The sequence below is a fragment of the Lutjanus erythropterus genome, chromosome 12 (assembly GCF_056507025.1).
Source record: "Lutjanus erythropterus isolate fLutEry1 chromosome 12, fLutEry1.hap2, whole genome shotgun sequence".
NCBI classification, from domain to species: Eukaryota; Metazoa; Chordata; class Actinopteri; order Lutjaniformes; family Lutjanidae; genus Lutjanus; species Lutjanus erythropterus.
The window spans coordinates 6,424,259-6,446,535 of NC_139328.1; the positions used below are offsets into that span (position 1 = coordinate 6,424,259).

The 22,277-nt window shown below is 39.4% G+C and overlaps 1 protein-coding gene across 1 annotated transcript in view; it reads right to left on the reverse strand.

The window, feature by feature from the left end:
* The window catches only part of LOC146317474 (calsyntenin-2-like), a 220,146-nt gene that overhangs the window by 187,040 nt on the left and 10,829 nt on the right, over positions 1–22,277 (reverse strand). The gene's annotated exons all lie outside the window — the stretch shown is intronic.

The window sequence follows — 22,277 nt, forward strand, 5'->3', positions numbered from 1 at the left end:
ATTGAAGATCATTTATTCATGCATAAGACGACTGGTGTTTCTGTAAACTGTCTGAAATGATCAATGGCCCTGCTTTACACTCCTGCAGATTGTGTAATTCATCTTCCCTCTCCTTCTTCTCAACCTCTCTCTTCGTCTAATTTTGGAAGGGTCTCACTTAGACAATCCTGGCATTTTAAACATTAAATGTCGGCTGAGGGGAATGTGTGGATGGCTCCAGAGGCAGGATGAGACAGGATTTTATCAGAATGACACCTGGGTAGAATGACAATATTTAATATTGTAAGATTAAACCAAAGGATCAAATTAACTTTTCTAAAACAGATTGTCTGACAGTGAGGAACAAGTGAAAATGTCCGATGGGCAACCCCTGCTCATTTTCAGCCAAAATGAATAAATTGATTTAATTAAAAGGTCCAGTGTGTAAAATTTAATGGGATTTATTGGCAGAATATGGGAGAAATGGAATATATAATATTCATGTTTCTACAGAAAGCCAGAACGGACAAACGAAACACTGACTGTAGATATGGCATTTTGTTTCTTTTATTTTGTTTGTTTGGTTATCCTAGGGATAATCAAAGGGATATTTGCAATCCTACACACTGATTCTTTAAAATAAGTGTATCTAACAAATAAAGAGGGTTATGAACTAATGTCACAGAAAACCATTACAGTTGCCCAAGCTAAATTTATAAAGTGACTGTCAATGTCACACATTCTGTTAGCTACAGTGTTGTTGTTGTTCACTTTGAGCTGCTTTGTAAAACTGCATGGAAACGGACTAAGAATGTCTTTTTCAGTGATAAAATAATAAAGTGACATGATTTGCTAGTATCTCAGAATAACAATAAAACTAGAAGCAGTTGTTATTTGCCATTTTAAACCTGTATCCATCCATTTGGTCTTTTTTTACCAATTCAAAGGTAGATAATGTTGTATGTGATTATATCACAGCAATCTGGGATGCAAAGCTATACAACAATAACTGTGATTTTCTTTTTCACAGAAAAAGCTGATATCTTCCTCCAAATTTACAGCATTTTAGATATTGGTAGCTTATTAATCTTTCTCTGTCATGAGCAGAGCTCAGCTGTCAATCATGACATGAAATTCACTTATTTATAGCATCAAATACCTAATTAAAATCAAACTTAGGAGAAAAATGAACACTTGAACATACATCAGTGTGATAAGAACTACCTAAAATGGCAGAAACCATCTGTATGTTAACAAAGGCATTTGACGTGTTCTTTGATTTTTTTTAGTTTGACCCATGTTCAATCTGCTAATAAGGAGGGAGCCAGGTTTACGACCTGTACTGCAGCCAACAACCAGGGGGCGATAGAGAGGTTTTTGCATCAGGTTTAGGAAGCTGTCATGTTCCCTATCTTTATATATGTCAATGGTGTGAAGCCCCACAAATACACTGCACCGTGTGCCTATATAGCAGCACATGTCGATGCAGCACTTGGGGCAAAATCAATCTGAAGATTTCTTTCTTTACAAAAAATGTCCTTCATTTCTCTTTTTTCATGACAAGAGATGGAATCTCCTCTTTCCTTAACACAGTCCAGAGGTTAAGCTGAAGACTTATAGACTTTTTTTTTATTCCATTAATTCTGTCTGACAAATTTTTTGAGGATAATGCGTCAGCAGCTCCTTCCATACAGTCTGGAAAAAAAGTTGTATAGACTTCTGTATTGTTAGTTTTGTCCGCCTTGTGACAGTTCAAAGCCTGATGGAACACTTAAATCACTTAAACCCAAAGCTGTATCGACACAGTCATAATGGCTCAATCAATAAGATCAATTCACAGGAAGAAAGTGAATGTTGAGAACTAAGAGGTTGAGCATAAGAGCACAATTTCTATTGCAGCAATGGTCTAGTTTTTTTGTGCCTACTGTCAGAAAGAGACTCCTTGATTATATTAAAAAAAGAGAATTATTTGAGTAGGAACACAATGTGACATTAGAGGTAGTAAAGAATTGTAATGCAACCTCAACAGCTCAAACTGTAATATTGTAATTTAAAAATCAAATTCTCCATATTTAAACCAAATACTGTATAAATTAAAGATGCAGCTCTGGTTTTGCAAGTACGCATTTATGGCTGGATTTACTGAATTAACTAGAATTATAAAACAGTCACAGACTACAGATGTGTTTACAGAAGGAACTGATGAAATTCTTTTAAAGCTTCTTCATATTTCATCATATTGAAACATGAATGTTTACAGTGGACTGCAGCAATGCATCAACAAAACACAATGCTAGGCCGGCTGAGAGTGACTGTCGGGACAACTACATCCACTTTCACACGCAAACAGAAACAGATTTTTCAATTTCAGCCTTTCACAATTCCAACCAACCATTTTGACAAGGACAGAGTGTGTCACTCACACATAAACACACACGCACGCACACACACGCTACATCTAAACTACATAACAATCTCAAGTTTGCCTGGTTCCAGACCTTTGAATCTGACCACTCCACTCTGAGTTGACTGAGTCCCTGAAGATAGAAATGGAGTGCAACTACTGTAGTTGACAGTTCAGTCTGATATCAGGCAAATCTCAAGTATCTCCAGACGCATGAAATGAAAATGTATACTGGAGACACAAAACAGACAATAAATGTAGAAATCAATGTAGGAGAAGTGAGTTGACAGCTTTCTTAAAGGAGAAGGAAAATAGAAGATGATACGAGGGGGGGACGAGGAAGAAAAATAAGAATATTTGCTTTCTTTTCTCTCCTGCTTTAGGTCGCCCTCGGACCCACAGGAGTTTGCTGACTTGTTGCAGGTCAGATCAGAGGGGCTTAAAAGTCTTTGTCCTTTTCCAGACAAACGTGATAACTGAGGATGGTACTCACATTTGTGCTGACCAGAGCTTTCTATAAGCACCAGAACACAGAAAAGAGACGACTACTCATTATATTAATTTTTGATTCTATTGAAATAGGTTTGATTAACAAGTTGCAATTCACTATGCTATAAATTTTACAACTGCAAGCCTCCACTTCAAAACAATGTTAGCTATTTTATCCATGTTTTAAACTGTTAGGTATCCCATCAAATGGGTAATTTTCTTCTGCTTTATGTCTAACAGTGAGTTTTCATTCTTAAATCAGTCCCGCTTGATGCCCATGGTAGCTATTTAGAGACTGTGGGCTAAAATGCACAAGAAGCCTAATTCTTATTTGCAATAATTCACTACATGTTTACAATAAGGCAAGCAAACTCATTCAAATATGCAATAATTAAGATGGGGTTATCAGTGTATATGAAGGAATGGTGGGATTCCCTCCAGGAAGATGAGATGTTGCTGTAAATGCAACACAAATTCAACCAATCCCTGTGAACTGCATGGCCTTGCTACCATTTTAGCTTCCCGCTAGTTCACTGGTCATCCCAGTCCCCTGCACAAACATTACATGTGTATTCAATTTATCACTGCTCTGTGCACTTTTTGTATTTAAATTTTGTGCTTGCTGTTTGGACTGAGTTTGAGCTCCTGAGGTTTTGCTTTTTTGTGGAATACCCCACCACCCCAGGTGCACTTCTTGTTGCAAAAAAAAAAAAAAAACCTAACAGTTGCCATAATATCAGGCCTATTAGGCCACAACAATCCCCCCAAAAAGCCCATGAAATCCTGGAGCAACTGGAATATGCCAGGGATTTCACAGCATGCCACCCAGCCCTGCCAGCTGGCTGCATCTCTGTCGACTCCAATATTCCTGCCTCTCTTTGCTTTCATATGTCTGGAAAAAAGCTAAACAAATGCCAAAAAATTACCATACCATAGAGTAAACATGTAGATATGACAGATAGTTGACAACATGAGGGCCGTCACCTCTTGAACAAGAATAGAAACTTGCTGTCACGCAGTGTGGATGTACAGTAATGAGGAAGTTGTTTACTTACCCACTGATTAAAGTTAGAAGAAAATCAGCTAATGTCATGGGGCATATTTAAAGAAATAAAGCTCAACGTAAAATATTTAAATCACTACTTACTCAATTGTCATTTTCTCCAGAGTTTCCCCAAACAAACAAATAAGACAGCTCATTACAAATATGATAAAAGAGATTAATAATCCACTATTTAAAGGCTACGTTTACATACTGTAGCACAGAGGCAGTGGAAGCCTGCTGAGACCAGAAAAGGAAGCTTTTTGTTTTATTTTTCAGAATATTTAACTTGAATGATGAGTGGAATAAAATAGAGCATCTGCGAATACTACAACAGAAAGACATTCATCACAGAAATACTAAATGTGACAGCCCACCCCCGTCACCACCACCCAGCCACAAAGTTGTTCAGGGTGAAGGAACAAAGAGAGACAAAGGGAAGAAAGAAAGGAGTTTAGGAGAAAGGGAGTGAAGGATTATTTCGTTTTCTCTCCCAGGCTGTTTGGGTCTGCCTAACCCATTCTTCCAGGAAGTGAAATCAAATCAGAAATCATCCGGTTGTCCAATAATGTATTTTGCTCTTATCTTGTGTCAGAGCAGAGAAAGAGCACATGGCAGAAAAGACTAAAAGAAAGAAAGAGGTTAGAAACCACTCCATGGACAGACACACATAACGATTCAGACTCTTCGTTTCCAAAGATATGCCACCACATTTTATCTTACTTACAGTTTGGTCATGTAAGACAGTAAAAGCTGAGGATACAAAACTGTGTTTCCCCTACCAAAAGAAACACTCCATTAATAGTCAGACAATATGATGATGAGAGCTACCTGTTTCGACAATGAACTGCTCTGCCCTTGTATTAACCTTAGCTGATTATAAATCCACCCAGGTGGTGTTTCCTCCAGAATACTGCATTAAATTCACTACCTGTATTTTCATTTCATTAAGTCTTCAATGCAAAGTCATTTATTGCCAAACCAACAGTCTGGGCTTGTTAGGTAGTCCGACAGTAATTTTGCAGCACACAACTTGGAAATGGGTGAAACAGAAGCACAGAGAGTGATGAGCCCTCGGCGAGCCAGAGAGAAACTTATTTTCTATAAAACGGCAACACAGGCCCCAGAAAAATCTGCAGTCTCATCCATCAGGGAGGATATCTCAGCTGACAAAGGCAAGCCCAAACCAGGTGGCAGGCCAGTACACCACATCCAGTTTGGCTCAAATATATAATGAATGATTTATTTAGACAATGACAGTTAATGTGATATTAAGTAATAAGTAGGGCTGGGCAATATATTTATATTATAAAAATACTAGGTTTGGGCAGTATAAAGGTATTGAGAAGTTCAGGCAGTCAACTCGAGCTGCACCGCAATCACACGTGACATGCCTAACTCTCTGTAGGACATACCAAACACACCCTTCCAATCTGGCGGCCTACTTAAACCACTTAAACCTCCCATCTCTCCCTCTGCCTGTCAAGGCCATTGCTGCCTTGCAACAACGTCACTGCCCGTTCATTCAGCCCCACCAGCACCACCCCAGCATCCACCTGCAGGCTCTGACAGGGGGTCCAAGGTATGTGTTCATCACTCCTCAATATCTCTGCGTGGATCTGTCTGCTGTCTGAAGTCGGAGCCAAGGCACCAAACTCTGACCATGTTCTGCTTCTGCAATAAACATTCTTCAACATGAGTTGTCTGACTGAAATACAGACACAGTTTGAGTTTGTGAATAAAGCTTCTCAAGACCAAAGCAGAGCTCCTGCTCCCAACTGTGGGAATCACGTCACTATGACGATCAGTTCTGCCTGCATCAAACGAGTAATACAGTAAAGTGGAGTACTGTCAAGTTTTGATCCGTTTTACACAAATACTGCCATAGTCTGCATACCAAGGCAAAATGTCAGGAAGGTATGAAAAAATGGCCTAATCGAATCGGCTTTTACAGTGGCCATTGTGTGTTATGCTAAAACAATCTTCTCATCAGGAAATTCCGTAAACACCCTCGGTACTACATTCCCTGTTGGTCTCGGAGGCTGTGTTTGTCCCAGTAGCCAGTTGTGTTCACTGGGAGGCTGCTGAGCCCGGTTCTATTGCCCACGAACAGCAGCTAACAACTAACAGATACCATTAGCGACACGCTAAAGCTATCTGTGCACCAGGAAACTCTGTAATTAAATAATCGAGAGTTGAAGCTGAGCAGAAGACACCAGAGGAGAACCAGAAAATATTTTCTCCATAAACTATGATCCAGTTTCACCTAAACTCAGTAAATAAAGTTATAAAGTTGTGACTTTGTACAGTGAAACCTGTTTCCCTGAAACACTGCAGTGCGCTCCAGTGAGCAGATGTTCTCCCCTAAAAATAAGCTGTGCCTTCTTATTAATACCTATTGATAAGACTTGTATTATGTTAGGTATAAAAATCCCATCAACAGACTGCAAAGATTTTGAAAGAAGAGTTTAGCAGTTAATGTATTCAAAATACTTTTTGGTAGAAAAAAATATAAAAAAAGTTTCCACCTTTTAAAATCTTGGATCAAAAAGAAAAACCGCCCCAAATTTACTCTAATGGGAATACTTGTCCTTGAAAAGTGCCCATCTGTTTGTGTGCTTGAGCTTGTGAGCAACTTTTCATCTGCTTGTTCCTCTAACAGTTTGAAAGTCAAACATTGGCTGCCCTTCCCTCCCTCAGAGTTTGTGCTGTCTGTCTTCCCAGTTCACACCACCTGCTGGCCCGCCTGTGTCTCACTCAGCCTTTCAGTCTGTGGTTGTACTAATTGTTGGCTTGTTTCGTGCATACTGTCAGCATACACACATGTATGCACAGCTCACGCGGTTTGGAAGATATGGCTCTTGTTTGAGTGTGAAACTTATCCAATATTGTCACCAAACAGAATCGCTCAAGGTAGGATTTCTGGAAGCTCAATGTCAATTTCCTCTGCTGCTACCTGTCGACATTTAATTTAATACTGCAGGACAGCACTGAAATCCCACAGGAAGGGGGAAAATGAACAACTACAGCAAAGATAAGGAGCAACGACTTGTGCTGGAAATTGTTCAGGTATTAAATCTGACATTAAGAACAGGCAGTGGACAACAGAAACATTATAGCAGCTAATAATGTCATTGTTGTCAGTAATTGCTTTACACCTGACTGACAAATAATTGATTTACAGAGAGACTGTGTCTGAAGACGACTGTGAAAGCTGGCTTTCATTTCAAAGCAACTGGTTCTTTATATTATTCTCAAGATTAACTCATATTAATTGCTCTTGACTATTTAAGATGAAATCCAAATAAAAGGGACAGTGCAGGACTGATCATTCAAACTTAAGGTAAAGCAAAAGTTGCATTAATAAAGAGTTTTAACTTTCATATTAGTATGACGTGCAGCCCACTGTTAAATATCAATCTACATATGGCCTTGCAGGAATGAACGGGAGTTTGAAAGAGATAGATGAGTATAAAGGGAGGAAAAAGGAGAGAACACTGTTTCTCTTACAGGATGCATATGACTGCCATATTAAGTATATTTTATTCCTCTTCCTCTCACTTCTTGCCCTTGGCGGTGATGACGTGGGTCATCAACACCATCAAAACTTACCCCAAAATTCTCAAACATCAATCCAAAATGTTTCTCTTTCTTTTTCTCTATTGTCACAATTGCTGTCATTTACAGTATGACTTTATTCCCATCTTCACCACATTACAAGCACAATAATGCACAAACATTTTCATGTGCATACCATACACAAACATACAACTTAGAATTATACAGAACTTCCTCACTCAGAAACTCTTTTTTGTTCACTAATATTTGTTTATTTATTTGTTTGCATATGAACTGATCTACCTTCTATTATATATTTCTAATCTCTTCACCCCTTCCATAACTAACAATTCCCCAGAATGGGGTGACACCCCTGACCGGGACCTGGGGGCTCAGGTGAGTTTGGGGGAATGGACTAGTATGGTCTGCATGTCATTAAGTCACCTTTCTAGGGATGCATCAGTCGTTTTCAGCTTGACCAACCATGACTGCTGAGCGGCCGGTCCCTGTCAAATATCCAATTCTGTGCCTCTAATTTACATGCAAGCTCCACACGATGGTCAAGTCATGCACACAGCAACACAGATTCACACAGATTCAACAACAGCCATATTCAGAGGTGTTGGTCACAGCCGCACACACACATACTTGAAGTCTGAGTTAAATGGAGTGACGGACTCCAAGAACAGGATGAGGAGAAGAGAGATGAGTCTACACAGAAACAGAGCAGCCAAACCACACTAAACTTCCTAGTTCTTCAAGCTAATGTTAGCTAGGAGCATACTGTTGACAGACTGGCAGTTAAAATCCCACCTCCTTTTCTGACAGAAGAATAAACAACCTGTGTTGATGCGTCTCCCCAAACATTTTCCCATCCAGACTCTTTTAACTAAGCTGTTGCAGCACGTCAGCCTCCGTTTGTCTACATCAGTTTCCCTATGAGATCACGTGAAGTTGAAGCATAATGCACGGTGCAAAGTGACACATTCCAGCGACATTTTAAATACGATTTGGTCACTGAAGACTGCGATTAACGGCTTCAAATGATCCTCAATACACCCAGTATTTTTTTCAAACGAGGTTAACATTATCAATTCATAAACTGTGCTCAATTTTAACTTCTTTCTGAGTGTTTTCTTGCTGTTAGACTAGTCAACTAGTCTAAATTAAAATATGTATTTAATCAACCGGGAAATTAGTCACCAGGAACATCCCTTTTGTTTACCCTACTATTTCATGTCAAAACGACTGCTGTGAAATCATCTATTTTCAGACTGGTTGAACTTTTGTACAGCCTCTTGTTTTGGATGTACAAAACATTACCTTTTTGCAAATGCTTCATACAAATTAGCATCTGTTTGTAAGCAAGACTTTCTACTATCTAAAAGCAAGACAAACCATTCAAAAATACAGAGTGGGACTCTCATCCCAGAAAAGCTTTTGTGGATTTTTTTTTAACTCTCAAATGCCACTCACTACCATCCTCATTAATCCACTGCTGGTCGGACTACTATACAACTATACAAAACACTGTGAGACAGCATCCAAACACTGTGAGAAGTCCTATTTACCAGAAGTGGGAGACACTAGAAACACTGTAGGAAACTCTCTCAGTGGAAATTTAGATTCTATAAATAACATCACAGACAACCTAGTTACAGAAATAAATATAAGTTTTCACAAGTTACATATAATGTAGGCTACAACTAGGCCAATTAGTCATTTTTAAAGGGAAATATGAAGGAAAAACCCAAACCAATTTGTCATATATATCACTGTCACCTTGAGTTAAGTCGTGTTATGTATGTTAAGGACTGTGATTATCCAGAGTTGTTCATTATCTCGAGTGTTATCAGAAATGTATGCAAAGTGAGCTCGCTGTAGGTGTTGATGACAGCACAGGGCTGGGTGAGAGGCTGCTGATTGTGGTTGTTTTGTATGTCAGTAATGCAATTAAGACAAAAATCAAATTAAAGTGAACAACATTACCTTGAAATAGAAGAAAATTAGAGAAAAAATTGCAAAACACAGAGAGCATAGGGCACACAAACTACAGCCATACACACACACACAAATATCAGTACTCCTGCATAATATCATGGAGAGGCACACTGTATACACATTCTGCTAAACAGCTGTCCAAGCACACTGTGTCAAGATAAAAAAAAAAACAATCTAAATGACGTTCAGCTCTGTTTGCCTCCAACACTGTGCTGACACTGCAACACTGCAGACGGGTAATCATATTCCAGAGCACCTAAGGGCATATAGCAGCATGCTAACACGCTAATATTTTTCAGTAATATAGACTGTCAACTACGTGATTATAGTAGATAATGACTTTGACAATACATCCACAGTTTAGGCATACAGCTTAACAGATATTGGCAACATGAAGCAGTAATTTGCTCCTCTTTTTTTATGTTTGGCTTTGTTGGTGCCAAATGGTCATTGCCTGTGAAGTTTGCATATTGCATGTTTAGAAATTATTTATCAGGCAGCAATGTGTCCAGTGCTGTGACATCTTTATACGTACCTCTGTCTTAAAGGAGCACTGCATCACTTTTGCACATGAAGCTCAGATTACTCATCATGAGGAGAACAACTCAGCCTGGGAGCAGTTTTACAACATCTCATGGTTCCAGAGAGGCTTTCCAGTGTTTAGACACTACAAACCGGAGGCTGTGGGTTTGAAAGAAGAGGTAATTTAGGAGGCAGAGAAAGTCTAATGAAAGTTGCACTCGAGTTACATCACGGGAAGTGTGGGATCCAAGGTTTTTAGAGCTTGACCCGTACTAGAGACTGAATATCAGGATATCTCAGCCTTTGATGGTTTGATTTACACCATGTTTTTTCTGTCTCTTGTGAGCCCCAAAACTTGATGGAAGTGTGGTGCTAAACCACAGAGTATCCTCATTCTGTTTTCTTATTGTCAATCAATCCCATACATACACAAAAGCTGACAATGTGTCTATTAATACCATCCAACTTTCCTCCTGTCTGTAGCACTCAGCTCCAAGACAATTTGTTCATATTGAAGGCATAAATCTTTAAAAACAGCTCACAGATCTATAGTTTCACATTTTAAAAAGAACAAATAATTTTCTTAATTTTCTTCATGGTAAAGAATGAAGGTGTTACAACAACAATACAGCTCATTGATGTGTCTTTAATACTTTGGGTCAAGGGATACAACGATTATGAAATTCTAAGTTGATATAATGTTTAAAATAACAGTTTGGCTGATGACGATATTTTGATGGCAGTGGGGCAACGGAAACAAAGAAATCTTCAATATAAAAAACACTGCACCCATCATATCAGACAGGTGGCTAACCAGTGGCGTCCTCTCCAAAACAGCAGCAGGGTTTCGCTAACTACTGCTGACTGCATATAGCCAACACAACAATTAGTGAGCACAAGTTGTTTCGACACAACAGGTGAACATCAGCCACTGCCATCTGTGAATGTCTCAGAATTTGACAAGTGCAGTTAACAAGGTGAATATCAGCTGATACAGATGTTCTGTCTCAGTTCCTATTCGGGACACATGGAGACATAGCAAAAAACTGTACCTCCAGCCCAAAACATGCTGTTACTACTCAGGGCGTACTTGCTTGTAGGAGCAAATCATTGTTTTTGTCTTGAATCTGAAACACACAACACAACACAAAATACTGAATATCATCTGCTTTAATCTTTAACTTTGTCTGCTGGGCCATGATGGCTATTGCTACTTGTGCTAACTGTGTTATTGCTGTTGCTGCTGCTGCTGCTGGAAATATAAAAAGCAACACTTCCACTCCACTAAAGCATCTCCCCAGGAAACATCTCTAAAGGGTCAGTCCACCAAAAAAATCACGGATGTCTGTGCTCTCTTCTATATAAAAGGACTAAATAACACTCGGCTTGTGGTGCTCAAAGCACAAAAAAAAGAAAAAAGAAAAAAGAAAACCAGTGTCTCTTTCCAAAAAGCATGACCCAGTTACTCAAGGTAATTCACAGGCCTTGTTGTGAGCAGTTTCATGTAGGAACTACTTTCTATCTAAAAGAAAAGAAGTAGTTCCGGTAGATTTTACTGCAGAAGGGAAGCAGCAGCCCAGCACCTCATTTCATGTGGCACTGTAACTTGCAAAGAATATAATTAGTGTCATACAATTCAATGCCGCATTACAGAAGTACACTGCCCATAAATTATATGTCTCAGAATGTGTGTTGATTTTGTTGTCCACACACTGAGCAGCATCTAGCTGCTAGATATCAGTATACTAGATAGAGTCTAGATTGAGTCTCGATATCATCTATTGTCGTCTTTTCCAGCACAGGCACTGTAGCCAAATAGCTGTAGCTAGCAGAGTAGCAGCAGAGCAAATTGTCCAAGATAAGAAAAGTTGATGCAGAAGGAAGGCAATTTAATGAGAGATGTACTTGGAGAGCTGCTATGTATGTAGTAGTTGTATATGTCATTTTAAAAAAAATCTATAACAGTTACACACTTAGTCTGCTTGCTTTTATTTTTACTACAATTATATTTGAAGTGCTAGTTAGTAATTATTAAGTTATTACTTATTAAAACCATAATAATGCAGAGGAAATCATGTAATATGATAACAAGTAGATACATTTAGGCTATACAGGTCTCTATTTACAACCGGCACTTTGAGGGCAACCATAATGCTGATCTGGCCCGGGATGAAATTGAGTTTGACACCCCTATTTTAGATCTTGACACACAGACATCAGATAAGTAAAGAATTGGCTGGACAATGAGATGGATTAAAACATGAGTGATGGTAGATGTACAGAACTGGACTTATTTTCGAGGCAAGCAAGTCCATAACCTATACAATATTCATGGAGTGACAGCAGTAAGAGAGAATGACACTGGTTTTAGCTGCAGCCTTGGCAGACACACCACAGAGGAGATCATTAATCATTTAGACTTCCCTACCACCACACTGTGCATTAGAGACTTAGTGTACAGGAAGTGCACAAGACATTACACTGTGTATATGAGTGTGTATATGAGTGTGTGCATGAGTTTGTGTGTTGGTGTTTGACTGCTCCAAAAACACCCAACTACAACTATGTGATGAACACAAAAAGCTGCAAGCATACACACAAAAAGTTACAAGCACCAGAGATTTTGTTTCACAAGTTCACACACACACACACACACTCACGCACGCACACCCACACACAGACACACACACACACAGACACACACACACACACACACCAACAACATCAGGTTTATGTACAAAACTGCTGACATTTGGACAAACAAGCACTCAGGTTCATCGGTGCACTGTGAGCTGTTTTTGGGAGAATAGAAAGGTGGATCGGTAAAGAGAGAAACATGAAAGAGATATAAATGATCAAGGTAAGAAATGACAGCAAATGCCACAGACGAAGTCAGAGACACGAGAGAGGTGAAGTCAGAGAATCACAGAAAAAGGGTGAGAGGGAGGAGAGATGGAGAGAGAAGGAGGTGAGAGCCCAACAGATGGAGACGGAAGTTGACATATGACATTTAAAACATCTTTAATGAGTCGCTGAAGCTGCATGTGGCGTGACAGACAGGAGCGGGGAGGAAAAATAACCAAAAACATCGACATAGATAGGTAAATCACACTATCAATTTGTAAATGTGAAAGCAACATATCATGTGGTCCTGCAGAACAAACAGCACTACCCACATACCAGACATTTTCAAGAGTCAAACAGAAAAAAAGGAAAATACAAAAGAAGGAAAAAAATAAAATACAGAACGATATCCAGAGGGCACAGCAGAGACACGACGCGGCCTGATGTGACCAACTAGATCACTTGGCTGGCAGAAACAGATGCCCAGAAATAGCGGTAGCCTCCGCCTCTGGTGTGCCCAGCCCTGCCTGCTGTGACATTACCTGCCTACCACCACATAATCATGATGAATCGCTCCGAGGCTCGCCGCCGACCGCTCACACCGGCAAACAATGAGCGGCAATGGCAAACATCGCCACACCACGCAGCCTCTCTCCCTTTATCTTCCCTCTTTTTACGTCATTTTTCCCCTTATCTATGCCTCTCTCTTTCTCTCTAACATCCCGCCTCTCTTCTGTCCTTGGCTCCTGCACTCTCTCCACATTGTCTCTCTTCCAAGCCTCCTCTTCTCACCTGGTCTGATTCTATTCTCCTCTTTGTATTCTCTGTCCTCCATCTCTTGTTTCAACTACAACAAGAAAGCTGCAGGTTCGATATACAGAAGGACACTGGAGGAGACTTGTGCCTGAATAGGACACACAGTACAATATGAGTTAACCTGATGATATTGAAGAGTTTCAGCAACTTGACTAGGGCTGGGGCACTTTGTCAATGTAGTCGACGTCATCGACCATGGAAATGCACAGTTTGCCTGGTCAAAGCATTATTCCCTAAGAGAGGAAAACGCAGCTAAAAAACTCACCAACATCATCTAAAGTGAAGGGAGTATTTTAGACAGATGCTGAACAATATGGTGCGCTGTAAGCTCTGTAAATTTGACATGTCTGCTGTTATCTCAGCAGCGGGCTGCAACTGCTCTGTGCGAACACTTGAAGGGAAAAGACCAGAGCACTTTGTCAAGATGGCAGCGACAGCAAGATGTCCCGTTTACTTTTTGTCAGCACCCAATCATGTCATTTTAGGATTGTCGACACATGGAATATGTTTCTGTTAGTCGTCAAAACTTCAAACTGATTTTGTAAATGTTTCATCAATAACTCCTTGATAAAAGTAATTCCTGTTGACGCGTTAGGCCATGTTTGTTGTTATTTGGCTTCTGTTTACTTTATCAGCCATGTATGAGTAAGAAAATGGTTTAATTAATGCTGTGTCTAATGTTACAGTCTGCCAGTTGTTTCAGTTGTTGGCCTTGCCTCAGACTGATACATTGCCAGTGATTATCTTACCTGCATATTAATCCAGTGAGGAGATAAATCCATGTCATAACCAGGTGACATTTTAAGGCATGTAAATATACTGGGAAAGGGCTGACACAGTGATTAAATTTATCACGGTCTATTAAATAGGGTGGAAATTATACTAATTTTAAAATATGCCATCATTATTATTATTACTATAATGTGCTTTATGAGTCTCTTTTATATTGATCAAGTAACAAAAAATCTTTAGCGTAATTGATATATTAGTTGTTAAATTAATCCACTAATTGTGATAATAGTTAAGATTAATCAATTAAAAAATATTTGTAAGGAGCAGCCCTAAAGTCAGATGTGTATGTCAGTACAGTAAGTGAGGTCTCAGACTACAAGATGGAAAATTATGTCAGTCTGCAGCAATGTGAAAGCCATGACAACATGTCAAACCATATTCATTCTGCTCTGTACATCTGGTAATAAGACGCAGCTCCACACTTCAGACTTCAGTGGTTTGCCGGATGAACTGTAATTCAGAGGCAGGAAAGACATTTATGTGAAATTTCATAGTGTTGCCAATACTTTCTTCATGGCATTTGTTTCCTACGACGTCTCTCAGCATAAGAAATATGGTGAGGTCGCAACAAGGGGGAGGGGGGAGCGTGATATATTTGGAGTATTATACTCCCAGAGTGCCATAAGAAGACTGTGGAGGGCATTCTCAGAATTTAATAATAAGTCAGGCCACATTACTCTAAGCAGTTTGTTTTAATCTACCAGTGGGATCAGGATGCGAACGAAAACATTGTTTATCATCACTTTTCTCCTAAAATCAATATCTTGACAACGGGGATGAATTACATATTCTGCAATAACAAAGAGGGTAGCATCACCGCCTTGCTTTGTTTTTTCCAAGTCGCACCATGGCTACAAAATCGTCCTCATTTCTCAAACGCAGGCGAAATAACAGAGAAGAGTCTCTCTGAATATAATGATACCAGTCGACAGAATGCCTGTAAGAGCAGCTAAAATCTGAAATGCTGAATTTCTGTCATGACTCCCAAAGCAATTACCAGTGTTTTCCCTTCACTCTGCTTCTCCGGGCTACTGTCTAAATAAAGAAATGATGCTCGAGAGGCAAACAGCACCTTGAGAGGTAAGCAGCATAGATCTTTAATATTGTATGACGTCTCAGCCCAGTTGCAACCAGTGTGAGCAATCCTGCAGTGTCAGGCGTCCAAGTGGACAGAAAGAGGGGAGAGAGACAAAGGTCAGGGGGTTAACAAGAGGAGTAAGCTGGCCATCTTCTCCCTGATTTGTCTCATCCGCGAGCATCTGTCTGATCCTTTGTAGAGCTGCCATCTTGGACCACTCCACTCACAGCTGATCCCTATTACTGGAGAGGACAGCAGCCTTATTACAGAGGCTGAGGAGCTGCTAAGTGAATGTGTATGTGTGTGTGAGTGTGTGTGTATTTAATTGTGCATGAGGGAAGGCAGGACAACGTCAGTGTGAGGGCCATTGGGGGAAAAGGGCAGCTGTGGGAGAGAAGGTATAAAGGAGGTAGGCAGGGGGAAAAAAAACAAACAAAAAAAAACACAACACGCTCATGTCCAATAAAGGCAAACAGCCGTTACATCCCAAAAGTTGCAAGCTTGGAGCTACCAGAGCTGCTAAAAGGAGTATTTCTGATGACAACTCAGAACCATTTTCTGGCCAATTACTTTAAATAAAGTGTAATGGGTGAGCAGTCACACAGGGAGAGAGGAGAGCAAGGGAGGAGAGAGGATTGATGATGTGTTTTAATGCTAATACGTCCCAAACCAATACATCAGCAGTGTGATCAGTGCTCTTTTATTCACTTCCACACACTTTCACTCTGGTTATTTCATCTGTGACCCTCTCCTCCTCCTCTCTCCCCACAGAAAAGCCTCTGGGGCACTGGATTTCCTGTACAAAAACACTCAGTTTTCTCTCAATAAATATCCATCTCTTGTGACATGTAATGAACTGTAATCACGGGTTCAAAACACCACCAATCCAAGCTTTAAAGGTGAACGATAACAGATATTCAACACAGTGCAACAGGCTTATAACGGACAATTTTATCAATACAATGTGCTCCACTTCGACCCATTGCTTTATAAAAGTACAACATATTTCAGTAACACACTGAATATTGCCAGTGCATCGCATAAATGGTAAAATGAAAGCTGTAAAGTTTTTATTGCCTGTAGGGTTGAATTTACTCATCCAATAATCTGGAACAGAAAAGCACTTTTCTGACAACAGTATTTCAGTGAAAAGTAAAATATTTAGTCTCGAAAGGATAATAAGTGTATGTTGCCATAGCGAGGAGGAGGATGACTGTTTCAAGTATTTACTTGTTTTCAACGATCAAAAGTAATTTTTGCACTTCACTCTGATGTGCCAGTATGGTGGCGCTGTCTTTTCAACTCAATACAATAAAGTTATTGTGTGCTTGTGAAGAAAATTGACTATAATTACAGAGGAAAAGTGCCACAGAGATATGGGGGTGAGCAATCCGCACACAAAGCCTTGGCATTTTAATAGAAATTTAACAGTTCAGTCGTGGGTTAATTGTGACAGGTAGACTGAAGAGGACGTTCCTACTTCTTCTTGCCAGGCTTTTTGTTTGGAAGACCGTCATTTCTTTGATCTGACTGCCTTTGTCTCTCGAAAAACAACGCACTAAAAGTTTATTTAAAACAGGGAGGGAGTCGTTCACTGTCTCACAAAATCATTATACAAATGTTTTCGTCTGTTGCATCTGTCTAATCAGTGAAAACAGCCTGTGTTTGAGAGAGAAACAGACGGAGGTAGAGAAGGTAGATTTATGAATTTATAGTCATTTATTTAGCTTTTCCTTCAACAAACTATTCAGGGACTGATCTTAACTAGATCCACCCTTGACAGAAAACAAAAGCCAAAAACAAAAAATAAATGCTAGCAAGTCATTAAGAGTTTTAGTTATCCAGCTCTGCGAACTGTGTGCATTTCATTTAACTGATAGTTGAACATGTTAACAAATAATAATCAATAAGATACAAAAACACGCATCTTTTTTTTCTTCTCAGCTCAAGTTTTATTTAAATAAATCTTTTGGCACATTAGTTATGAGAAACATTCATTCAGAATGCACAAAATTTAAATGAATAATAATAATAAAAAAAAGGTTCTCACTCAAAACAGCTGCTCGTCTGCCCATCCAAACCAAATTAACCTGTGGCCTCCATTAATAAATTTTTAATTGGCTAAATTAATTTGATTAATTGAATAATGATTAATATATCCCCGCCTCTAACACAGCACACCAACACCTCACATGAACCAGACTCAACAATCAGGCAATCAGTGTGATGATGAAGTAAATACATAGTTTTTTCTGGCACTGACGATGGAAGTAGCTAAGGAGTGAGCAATTTAACTTCCTTCTCATCTCAGTTGAGAGTTGCACTCATGGGCACTTGCGAGAATATGGCGGCAGGTAAAGACAAAGTTTCTGAGCATTAGCGAACATTTCAATTATCCTGAAGCAGGAGTTTAGTTGGGTGGCATTAAAATATGTGGACGCAACAGCGAGGCTAATAAGACAGGGTCGTTTGTCAAAGGCCCGTCAAGTTTCTGAAAAAAAGTTGCTGAAGTGCCATAACAAGAGCCAAAAGCATCTCACTTGCACGGCAGCTAAGCGGGCTGCCAACAAGGGCGTTACAAGGAGTTGCCTTCAGTGCAGTATAACCTCTCACAACTCTAGTCGTTTAAACCGCAGGGATAAATATCTACGAAGTTCATGAAAACAAATACTCATGGACTCGATGGATGATGTATATTTAGTACTTAACTCATTAAGTTACAAACTCACTCCCCAGCCGCTTCACACCCCATGTCCTCGCCCGAACCCGCCATGTCTTCATTGTCCCCGGAGTCCACAGTCCTGGTGGGAGCCACTATTTAATCAACTCTGTTCTGTATTCCCAGTCATGAAAAGCTAGCCTCTTGGAGGCTGTAACGCTAACTAATCTAACTAGCTAATGGTAGCTATAGCATGTTTAGCAGCAGTGCACCGGTGTCTACAGTGTTTCAACAGAAAAAGTCTGTGTTGCAACAACTCAATTCAATTCAAATTGCTTTGTTGGCACGACATAACACTGTACATATTGCCAAAGCAAAGCATTTCTGAAAAAGCTAAACACATTTAAAACAGACTAGAACAAATCACTATAAACAAAGATAAAAATACTACAACAAAAGGAGCATATTACAGAACAGAAAATTACAAAACAAAACAAATACATCAACAATCTCTTGAGCTGGGAGGCAAGGCGCAGCTCCAAAATGGAGTTTGAGTTGATTTTTTTTTTCTGCATCTAATGAATAAATAAGAACCTGGTCGTCTAGACTCTGGTGAGTTGACTCTCACCAACTAACAGTTTAGACAACTATTAGGGAGCAGCCTTATTGATAACCACTCAAATAAAACAATGTGTTTGTAAAAAGTAAAAATTGACTAAAGCCTGACAACTCATCAGAAAGAGGGAGAGAATCACATATAACAACCAATTATCTTCTCATTAACAAAGCTCCAATTAAACCAATTACCACAACAACACATACTGCACACCCTTACAATGCAAAGCAGTGTGAATGTGCGATTAATTGCACCTTCTTCCCAGTCTTTCCATTTCCCCCCTTAGGTGCAAATATCACTTCAGACAAAGACGTCACTGGAGCATTTGAACATATACTGATGTGAGATTCTGCACATAAGAATGTCCAAAGGCCCAGCTGAGTTCTCCCTGATAAAAGGGATGTTTCATTTTGCATCTGCGATTACGAATGTCAATCGATTAACAATAATGAGCTTGAAAAACCTGGGTAAGCACCATTATCAGACTGTGCAAAAACAATGCTGAAATTGCAGAAAGATTAATAGGATTTTTTGCTGACACAGAACAGAGTTGTAATAGCAAAATCCGTGGACCGTGAATAAAATAAACAGAAAATGTCATTACACCAGAGTAAGTAAAAATTAAAACTCATCTGTTGTGACACGGACTTGATGGGAAATGTTGCTATGCTGACACAAGAGTGGTGGCTGGTGAAATACTGCTCATTCCTGAGGGACAAGCAGGGAAAGAGAGGTAGCAAGAGGTGGAGAGCAGTGAGGCTGGGCGTGAGTATATGAGTTAAACAGCTTGGTGGAGAGCCAACAGCGGCACGAACTCAGCAGTCAGGTTTTGGGTGAAAGGTCAGATGAGCATACAGTATAGGAAGAGTGGCGGAGGAGGAGGAGGAGGACCAAATGACTCAGAGGGAAAACGACAGACTATATATCGAAAAACACTGCAAAGGGGAAAAAACAGAGGCGAAGGTGGGGAGTCAATTACAAATCGGAAATAGAGGCTCTGCTCTGACACATCCGAATTTATGGATCAGGGAAACATGCAGAGGGCGACTCACACTACTCATCACACTACCTGTTTCATGGGAATACTGTGTAAATGGCCTCATAAGCCCTATGCACACAATTCATCTTTCATATAGACACGCACACACAACAAATTATGCTCTGGAAAAAAAAAACTGCATAACACAAATGAGGTCATTAACTCCCTAGAGAACACTTCCTGTTACAGAAACTAGTGACTCGGAAAAGTCAATATTTGAGTAGGGTACTAATACACAGCAGGTTCTAATCTGCATAGTAAATAAATAAGCATATTCTGGCAGTTTAATATATATAGTGAATATATGAAGAGGACACTTGTTTAAGGACATTGTCATTTCTGTGTTCATACTATGTAAATGCTGGAGTTTATTTTTGGTTCCATAATAACCTTTAAGAATATTGTAATTCAAGTGGTCTGAGAGAAAACTAGACTTCTGTTCCTCCTCGTGGATTTGATTTCAGACTTTAGAAAAGCCCTTGGCAGGAGACTTTGGCCAATCACAGGTCAGTAAGATAGCTGATTGTTGAGTCCAGAGCTGCAACGATTAGTCAATCAATCGACATTTGCTGGTTCCAGCTTCTAAAATGCAAGGATCTGCTGCTTTTCTTTGCCATTTATGATAATAAATTAGGAGTGCTTTGGGTTTTTGGACTGCTGGTTGGACAAAATAAGCAATCTGAAGATGTCACTATAGGCTCTGGGTAATTCTTGAAAGAAAGCAATGAAAAAATCGTTTCTTGTAGTCCTAGTTGAGCTCCATTCCCAAAGCGTTAGTAATTCGATGACCTGGAAATGAGAACTTAACTATGTTTGTCCATAATCGTTTACTGCACCTTTAATTTGTATTTAAATTTCTGCAACAGCAAAAAGAAATAAAAATATCCCTGTATTTTTTATAACCTAGAATGTGCCTTTTTATGTCCTTCTATAATTAATATATTTAGTTCCTGCCTAAAACACATCATAAATTCCTTACCTGTGTTTTACATTATGAAAGCTGCAGAGCATGGTCAAGGTTTATTTTTTATTTAGTTTTATTTAGTTTTTTATTTATTTAACCAGTCAAGTCAAGCAAGTTGAGCAAATAAAAGATAACATACTAAAAAAAAGAAGACAGAAGACATAGAAAGTGTGATTTGTCCTTAAACACACTTTTTTTTTGAAGAACCCAGAAAGAACAGAGAATAAACCAGTTTCTCTTATTCCCACTGGTCTGTGAGCATCATTTCTAATTAAACAACAAACATCACACAAGAATATTTCAAAAGAAAAACTGCCCATTTCTCATTACGATGTAAGATTATTTATTTTATAACTTTAAATCTTTTCCCGCTTCAGTGTGGATTAATTAAGTGAAGAAAGACTTTAATCAATAAAAACATATTTTTTTACTATTCCATCAAAGAGAAGATAATCATTGAGAAGCAATTAAATTGTGAAATTAGGAAAAGAGAATTAAATGCAGTTTCTAGCTTGTATGACAAGAAGATATGTATAAATATATGTTCTGTCAAGCAAACTAATCTACTTTTATCTGCTCCTAAAATTTATTGCTTTTCAAGCAACATGACATCACATCATTATCTAAAGCAGAGAGGCATGAAGCAGGTGACTTAGACATATTGGTACATTTTAAGTTGCTACACTCTTAGAATTAAAGGTACTAACTAGAACCATAAAGGGTTTTTCAGCATATCCCCATAGAACAACCCTTTTCAGTTCTGGAACCCTTTCAGAGAGTTCTACCTAGAGCCCGGAGCCCTCTTTGAGAGGTTCTGCAGAGAAGCTTTTTAAGCTGTCATGGTACCACCCAGAACCCTGTCTGGTGGTTCTATCCAGAGCCCTCAACCTTCTAGAGGTGCTAACAATAACCCACTGAGGGGTTTCTACTAAGAACCCTTTTTATATTACAAGAGTTGAATGGATTTTTCCAACAGCCCTTTTATCTTCCAAGGGTTTTAGCTAGAACCCACGAAGGGGGTTCTACCAAGAACCCTTTTACATTATGATGCAAAGAACTCTCCTTGATGAAAGAGTTTTTTAAGGATCTCTCAACAATCCTTGATGAACACTTTCTTCCAAAAAAGTGTTCTTTGGATGAAAAGGGTTCTCAATGGAATCCTTAGTCTCACAAAGAACCCCAGGACAAGCCCTTCATTAAAAAAAGAGATCTTCACAGGCAAAATGGTTCTGACTGGCACCCCAGCCCTCCAGGGAGAACCCGTTTGGAATTTATTTTTAAGAGTGTTTGATGAATTTTGCACAAACGATCCATTATACACAAAGAAACTGTATCATCTAAATGCAACACCAACAGAGAGTGGGTGAGGAAGGCGAGGGGACAGAGAGCAGACGAGGAGAACAACCAGGAGACATGAAGGGCAATGGCAGAGGTGAGGACACACTCTGTGTAGTGAGGTGAGGCTCAAGACTGG